At 39.5% G+C, this 8,521-nt stretch overlaps 1 non-coding gene across 1 annotated transcript; it reads left to right on the top strand.

Moving 5' to 3' along the window:
* The first annotated feature begins 5,954 nt into the window (after window positions 1-5,954).
* On the top strand, window positions 5,955-6,026 carry trnae-uuc (transfer RNA glutamic acid (anticodon UUC)). Its single transcript has one exon. It is a non-coding gene; the product is annotated as a tRNA-Glu (tRNA).
* The last annotated feature ends 2,495 nt before the right edge of the window (window positions 6,027-8,521 follow it).

Genomic DNA, 8,521 nt, shown 5'->3' with positions numbered 1-8,521 from the left:
CCCAAAGATAGTGCTTTACTTTTAAAGTGGGGAAGATGTGATGTTATGAATGATTACATGTGATTTTGGTTCCGGGTGTGTGTGTGTGTGCGTCTGGACAGTTTAGAGGGGAACCGCAAGTTGTGCTATAAGAAATGTTGTGCAAAATGCTAAGTAAAGTGAAGTGGCTAAAAAGACATTGAAGCTCTCCAGCATGTTGATTAAAACATAAAAGAGGGCATCACATTTAGTGCTACATCACATACACACATATGGTCCACAGTGTCAGTGTGAAATGCCACAGAAATCACATTGTTTGTTTCTGGAATTAGCCTGAATTAGCATATTTATGTTTACATTATATATATGAAATTCCTCACAAATCACCATGAGCCAGTGTACGGTATACAGTGAGGGAAAAAATTATTTGATCCCCTGCTGATTTTGTACATTTGCTCCCTGACAAAGAAATGATCAGTCTGTAATTTTAATGGTAGGTTTATCTGAACAGTGAGAGACAGAATAACAAGAAAAAAAATCCAGAAAAACACATTTCAAAAAAAGTTATACATTGATTTGAATTTTATTGAGTGAAATAAGTATTTGATCCCTTTGCAAAACATGACTTAGTACTTGGTGGCAAATCCTTGTTGGCAATCACAGACATCAGACATTTCTTGTAGTTGGCCACCAGGTTTGCACACATCTCAAGGAATTTGCGCCCACTCCTCTTTGCATCCACGACCCATTTTTAATGCCCTGGCTGAGGGAAGGAGGTTCTCACTCAAGATTTGACGGTACGTGGCTCCGTCCATCGTCCCTTTGATGCGGTGCGGTTGTCCTGTCCCCTTACCAGAAAAACACCCCCAAAGCATAATGTTTCCACCTCCATGTTTGACAGTGGGGATGGTCTTCTTGGAGTCATAGGCAGCATTCCTCCTCCTCCAAACACGACGAGTTGAGTTGATGCCAAAGAGCTGGATTTTGGTCTCATTTGACCACATGACCTCTGAATCATTCAGATGTTCACTGGCAAACTTCAGATGAGCCTGTACATGTGCTTTCTTTAGCAGGGGGACCTTGCGGGCGCTACTGGATTTCAGTCTTTCACGGCATAATGTGTTACCAATTGTTTTCTTGGTGACTATGGTCCCAGCTGCCTTGAGATCATTGACAAAATCCTCCAGTGTAATTTTGGGCTGATTCCTCGCCGTTCTCATGATCATTGAAAAACTCCATGAGGTGAGATCTTGCATGGAGCCCCAGAGGAAGATTGACAGTCCTTTTGTGTTTCTTCCATTTGGGAATAATCGCACCAACTGTTGTCACCTTCTCACCAAGCTGCTTGGCAATGGTCTTGTAGCTCATTCCAGCCTTGTGTAGGTCTACAATCTTGTCCCTGACATCCATGGACAGCTCTTTGGTCTTGACCATGATGGAGAGTTTGGAATCTGATTGCTTCCTTCTGTGGACAGGTGTCTTTCATACACTTAACAAGCTGAGATTAAGAGCACTCCCCGAGAGTGCTCCTACTGTAATCTCAGCTCCTTACCTGTATAAGACACCTGGGAGCCAGAAATCTGACTGATAGGGGATCAAATACTTATTTCACTCATTAAAATGCAAATCAATGTAGAACTTTTCTGAAATGCATTTTTCTGGATTTTTTTCTTGTTATTCTGCCTCTCACTGTTCAAATACACCTACCATTAAAATTACAGACTGATCATTTCTTTGTCAGTGGGGAAACGTACAAAATCAGCAGGGGATCAAATAATTTTCCCCTCACTGTATATTTTAGTTACTTTATGTCTTGTGCAGGTGAAACGTTCAGTTCCCTCAGTTTCCAATACAGGGTTGGGGTAAGCACTATTTCTAACAGTCATGGACACCTGTCTCAATGCTTTCAAAGTACACCCAAGTTGTATAGTCTGAAGATACAGTATATACATAGTATTCTATGCATAAAAGGCTAACATCAATAACAGAAGCACCATGCTTTAAGAAAGACACTTTTCCTTCTTCTACAAAATACACACTGGCGTAGACGAACTTGTAATTGGCATCCACAACAGCCATCATTATTACAGAGAAGCTGGACTTGTAATTATGGTAAAGACTGCCACCTTTAACTGGAGGCTGTGTACGGATGTGTTTACCATCAAGCGCAATAAGCAATGTGGGAATTGCCATTTAGATTGAAAATCATGCGCTATAATCAGAGCCATTCTGCCTCTGTTGTGGGTCTAGCAAAAGAACAGAAGAACAGATTTGAACATTATTTCTTTGTCACAGAGCATAAAAATAAAACATTTCTGAAGCATTGCAAATATGGATTCATTACTTAAGGCTTCATTGACTATTACAGAATAAACATTAAAATACAAAAAGCAGTGACCTTGAAAATACAAATACTCTGGGACGTTATAGCTATATTGATCATCACAGCATACTACTGTTTTTTGTACATTACTGGTAATCAGTGGTGGAAGATGCATTCAGATCATTTATAAACTATACATATGTATACTTTTATTAAAATTACTTTTAGTTATGAGTTATACATGACTGAAAACCCAGATAGTCATTTTATTGGTTTTGTACATAAAATAATCATAATGTAAAGAACATTCTGTAAAATCATCAACTTGATATCTGGAATATTGAGTAAGGCCATGTTGAAGATTGAAATCATTACAAAATGATTGGAACAAAAAATTTGATGGTCCTAACCTCATAGTAAAATTGACACTGTAGGCTGGAATTCACAGACCATCACAAATAACTGATGCATTTTACTGAAACAGACGTTCATTTTTAAGCTAATTTTACTAAAAGTTATTTTTTACCAATGTACAAAATGTGTCCTTTAAGTACAGCATTTGAGTAAATGTTGTGAATCAGTGAGTATCTACAGGAGCAGCACAGGTCTCCATGACTGTTAGAAATGGTGCTTACCCCAACCCTGTATTGGAAACTGAGGGAACTGAACGTTTCGCCTGCACAAGAAATAAAGTAACTATAAAATATAGCAATACACACTTAAAAGTAATACTTGTTGAATCAAATATTGTTCTGCCAGACCCACCTGTTGCCAAAAACCGCATGGTCACAGCTAGACGCTCTTTTGGGGATATTGCCCGTCTCATTTGTGTGTGCTGCTTGGTTATGAGAGGTCCAACCATCCCCAGCAAGATATCACACTCCTCTGCTGTCATCTGCAGAAGCTTCCTGAATCCAGTATTATCGTACATCTATTTGTATGGTGAGCACATTATAGTTTATAGGTTTTTACCAGAAAAAATGGGCAAGCCTACAGTATGGACAAGGACCAAATTGTGATGGCTATATGACTGGATCAGAGCATCTCCAAAACTGCAGCTCTTGTGGCGTGTTCCTGGTCTGCAGTAGTCAGTATCTATCAAAAGTGGTCCAATGAAGGAACAGTAGGTTATGGTGGCAAGTGAGGGCAAGACTAGTGAGAAAACCTGAACACAATCAAAGGGGGCTGAACACAAATACAGATAACCAGATCACAGTTCTGGAGAAATGTTTACTTATCTTTAATTAGATAATAATGCAAGTCAAATAATCCACAAAACAAATCCAACAAGTCAGCTCAAAAGACTTGACAGTAGTTCCAAAGAATAAATCCCCAAAATCCACAAGGTTAATCCAAAAGCATACAAAAGGTTCACAGGAGTCTAATCAAAAAACAAAGTCAATACTTCCAAAAAGTCATTCTAATTAGTCCACAAAATAAATCCATAAGGCATTCAAAAGAGCACTTGTCAATCAATCAAAACAAAGAACTATACCAGATGCACAAAGTCTTTTAAGGACAAGGCCATAAACCAGAGCACACGGCTGACCTAGACTTAATCAAGGTACAGGAAACACTAAGCAAAGTATTTGTGGAGGAAAAGGGTGACTTAAATACACAAACCTAAACAAAGCACAGGAGACACCTATTAGACATAATGACAGAGACTGGACACCAACAAAAAGACAGTGGGGGCCTCTAGTGACCAGAAAACAGTCCACAACCCTGACAGGAAACCAGTAGATATCAGTTTATATCTTGCTCTGTTCATGTTTCAATTAGTTGCATATCTTACCTGTATATTTCAGTCTAGTTGTGTTGATATTTAACATGATCAGAAAATGACAGATGATTTTCAAAGTCTTTTCCTGTTTCATCATAAAATGGACATAATAAAGCGTCCAAAAGTCAGAATGGACAAACCCATGTGTATAAATCACACCAAAATATGGATTTGAATTAAAACACTTAAGAGAAACATTATTTCAGACTTTTGGATAACAGCTTGATAGACTTTTATTTGATAATTATGTGCAGTATTGAGATTAAAATTTATACTTGATTTGGATTGGTCAGAAGGTGTTCAGCATGGACCTGATAGCAGTTCAGGTTTCAAATCAAATCTCTCTTTTTTAAGAATGTCCTCTTTCTGATTATATATATACAGTTATACAAACCAAAAAATAGTGTATGTCAAATATGTACAGAAGAAACTGAATCTGAGTTTAGAGACTAACTAACTAACTAACTAACTAAATATAATCACAATCGTTTACATCAGCAAACAAAACATTAATATAAATTATGTATACACAGTGCACATACTTGATCAAGCCACAATTATAAGGACATCCTAATGTTTAGACTGACCAACTATAAAAGAAGAATTCACATAATCAGAAATAAATAAAAATTAATGGCCCCAAGTTTCAGAAAATCTGCCAGTATTGCCCTTTATTGTGTACCTAATTTTATCCAAATGAATGAAGCTCATAACATCTTACTGCCAGTCATCAAAAGATGGAGGGAGAATTTGTTTCCATAGCAGAAGAATATGCCATCTAGCTAATAATGTTACCGTTAAACGTGACTTTATTGGATTACCCACAGAACTGGCGAGGAGTTCACCAAATCGCTCAGTTAATAACGGCCGGGAACGCTTCCTCAACGGAATCCGAAAACGATCACTGATTGCAGCCAGCAGCATGTTGGTGTTGTGTTCATTTCGATTCACTGCGCAAAACGTTACATAACCAAAGCCACAGTACCATTGACCTCTTCAACTTAAATCATTCTTAAGCTTCTTGATGAACTGAGGAGAACTCTCTTTTGGCTTATTTTCTCTCTCGGTGTCTGTGAGTGTCAGTCCCAGTGTCAATAGAACTAATCATGTAGTGTATCCGGGTTGCAGGATTTTTTAATTTATTTGTTTGTTTTTTTTTTATTTAAAAAGCACAGAAGGTATCATTTGGGTATGAATCTGTTCGTCTCTCGATATAGTGTCAAAAAAGACTACAACTATTCCAATCATGTCTAAATCAAAAGCCACTGCACCAGGCCAGAGGGGCGCCAGAACCCATATCACAACATGTAGCAGCTCCTTTTTCCTGCTAGCCCAGGTGTGTGGGGTGCCGCGATCGTATAGTGGTTAGTACTCTGTGTTGTGGCCGCAGAAACCCTGGTTCGAAGCCGGGTCACGGCATTGGCTTTTCCACATCACCGTTGAATGCTAGGTATAGCTTTTGGCCATTTGTCACTTGAAAAGCATAAGCAGGTAGGACCCCGCTCCCCTTAAGATTCTAGGTTCGACTCCTGGCTGGCTCGGCTGCCTTTTAAGAGCCCAGAGGTGTGCCACAGACTCCAGCTGCCGAATTGCTGGCAGAGTAACACCTCCCACAATCCCTGAAATGCGGAGAGTCCTGTACTAGGAGGTATGCTGGCTTTCTGCACCAGGAACACCAGCCCACGCTCTGTCTAGTGGCTGATCTTCCGCTGGAGTGACAGCTCGAGTAGCTGAATGCTCGGTCAGCGCTGGCCGATTTTGTGCTCTGCAATGCAAGGTTCCCATGCAAAGCTCTGGATGATACCGCGCTGGAGCTCAAACTGCTTGGTGGTCGAGTAAAACGCCGATCTCAACTCTCCCAGGGAGCCCTCCCATATGGTCTAGCGGTCAGGATTCCTGGTTTTCACCCAGGCGGCCCGGGTTCGACTCCCGGTATGGGAACGTGACTTTATTGGATTGTCTGCAGAACTGGCGAGGAGTTCACCAAATCGCTCAGTTAATAACAGCCGGGAACCTGGTGGTGAACTGAAATCTAGCTTTTGTTGTTCAGCAGTAGTTGTTATCATGTGGGTGTGTGTGAAAGTTAGAGAGAGACCTTTGCACACTAACCTTGATGTGTCTGAGAAAATCAAAATATGTACCTCAGCCCTCACAACTACATGGAGTACACAAAAACAAAGTGTATTTCTGCACCTGTGGCCTTTGGATGGTGAGAAGTACAGACTAAACCTATGTATGGCCTGTGTATGAAATGCTTGTCTTTTCTTGATGGTAAAGCCAGTTTGAAACTACCTTAAAATCCTTCAGCGATACACTTTTCCATTTTTTCTGTAAAATATCTACTCTGCATCAGATTTATGAACATTGTCACCACTGCCTCGCGGTGCCTTGTGCTGATGAGGATCACATTCCTCCCCCATTTCAGAATATAACTCATGACCATGGTGTTCTGCACCAGGGTGGGTGGTCTCTCTCACTTTCTCACACTCACACACACACACACACACAAAAGCCAGAAACTAAGCTTTCTTTGCTCAGGCCTATCTAAAGGGTTAATGGTGCCACTTGGTCATCAACAGTAAAAATCACAAACTTTACCTCTTCCCAACAGGGAAAACCAGCAACAATCAAGAATGCATGATTATATAGTGTCATGGCTGTGCAGACAAAAAATGTGGTTATAATGGAAGTCTATGGGGCAAAAACAGCCACCAACAGTAAATTAGGGAGAAAAAAATTTATCTGATGCTGCAAAAAAACTAAAAATGCATCAGAGCTAATGTTGTTACTAATCTTTGACATGTCCAAGACTGTGATAAAAAGTAAAAAAATCTCCAGTCCACAATCACTTTATATATTGTTTTTCCCCAAATCAGTGACATCATTTATGAACTTGGCAATTAAAGAGTTAAAATCCTGGATGTTTTTGAACATTTAGTAGTTTTGATCAGAACTGAGGTTGATTAACAGATTTATGCAAACAAAAGTTGAAAAAAAAATCATCTGATATATTTTTACAGCAGTTTATTTTAGTGCATGTTTTCATCCCCAAACATAACATTAGGGTAGTGAATTTGAACTATTTCTATTTTTTGCAGATATATGCACAGAGTTACTCGAGTTGATCTCAGGCAGATCTTTCTTAGTTACTTGGACTCACTTGCACCACGATTGATCAAGCTCTATAGATCAAGAAGTGGAGCCTTGGGAGGAGAAATTCAAATACTCCTAGACAGACTTGATGAACGGGTAACAACATCAGTTTACTTCAAATTGTGAGGTTTTAAAAAACATGACTGCATACTACAAATGTTAGCTGTAGTAAAAGCCATTTACTTTGTCCATGTTTTTCCTGCTTCCTATTTGTGTTTTAGACCACTGCTATCCTGACACACAGGAAATCTGCAGCACTTTGTGGCCTTCCCTTGTTTCTGAGAGAAAAGGAGGACAATCTACTGAGAACGTATCTGGTAATATTTTTTATCTTATCCGTCATGTCTAACATGGCTGGCCTGTGGAGAAGTTTGTGAGAATGCTATCCTTTCTCAAATTGCATTTTAAGGGCATTCAGAATGTGCTATTGGGAGTGTATAGACTACAACCCAAACGACTCGCCTTAAAACAAAAATGTAAGTGTATTAAATATTTTAATGATTAGTGAACATAAGAAACCAAAACGCTCTAAATTTTACAGCAGTTGACTGACAATTTGGGTCGTCAGTAAAGTGCTGTAATATCTTAATGTTTCATAAAATGACACATAACCCAGCACACTTGCTCATTTGACTGATGTAGGATACAACTAAGCTGAAAGATAAGGGTCTTACTCAACCAATGCTGCTTGGAAGTGTGCTGGAATTTGAACACAACCTTCTGATCAAGCCTTCTGTCACTGAGCCATTACAACCATGCCAGAGCAACACCATAACTAGTTTGCATTGATTCAGCTATTTCTCCCACTGAATTAATGGCACTTAAAGATTCCAGTGAAGCAGTGCAAGCTAGCTGTAGTGATGGCTTTGAGTCTCTGATAAGAAGGTTGTGTGTTCAAGTCCCAGCACAAAACATAACTTCCTTGATTGTATCCTTGAGCAAGACACTTCTTCTTTTTCTTATTTTTGTCCTGTATTGATTTTGACCCATAGTTTGTTGTCTCTGTAGGACACAGTCCAGAAGGAAACCTGCACTAAGGGACTCAAAGTAGATATCCTCAGTTTTGTTGAAGATGTGGCAATAACCAACCCAAACACAAGAAGTATAGCTGTGGTGCTGGAAGAGAAAATTGTGCTTGATGATGTTGATGACCTGCCAAATGCATTTGCTTTACTTTTTGGTATCATTTATGCACTTAACATTGAGTACCTGAAGAAGTATACCTTCGAGGTGACCCAGACATTATTTCTGCACCTTGGCTCTCAGTGTACTGCAAGAGTGCA

The sequence above is a fragment of the Hemibagrus wyckioides genome, linkage group LG27, assembly GCF_019097595.1.
Source record: "Hemibagrus wyckioides isolate EC202008001 linkage group LG27, SWU_Hwy_1.0, whole genome shotgun sequence".
NCBI lineage: Eukaryota > Metazoa > Chordata > Actinopteri > Siluriformes > Bagridae > Hemibagrus > Hemibagrus wyckioides.
This window is presented reverse-complemented; position numbering and strand designations above follow the sequence as displayed.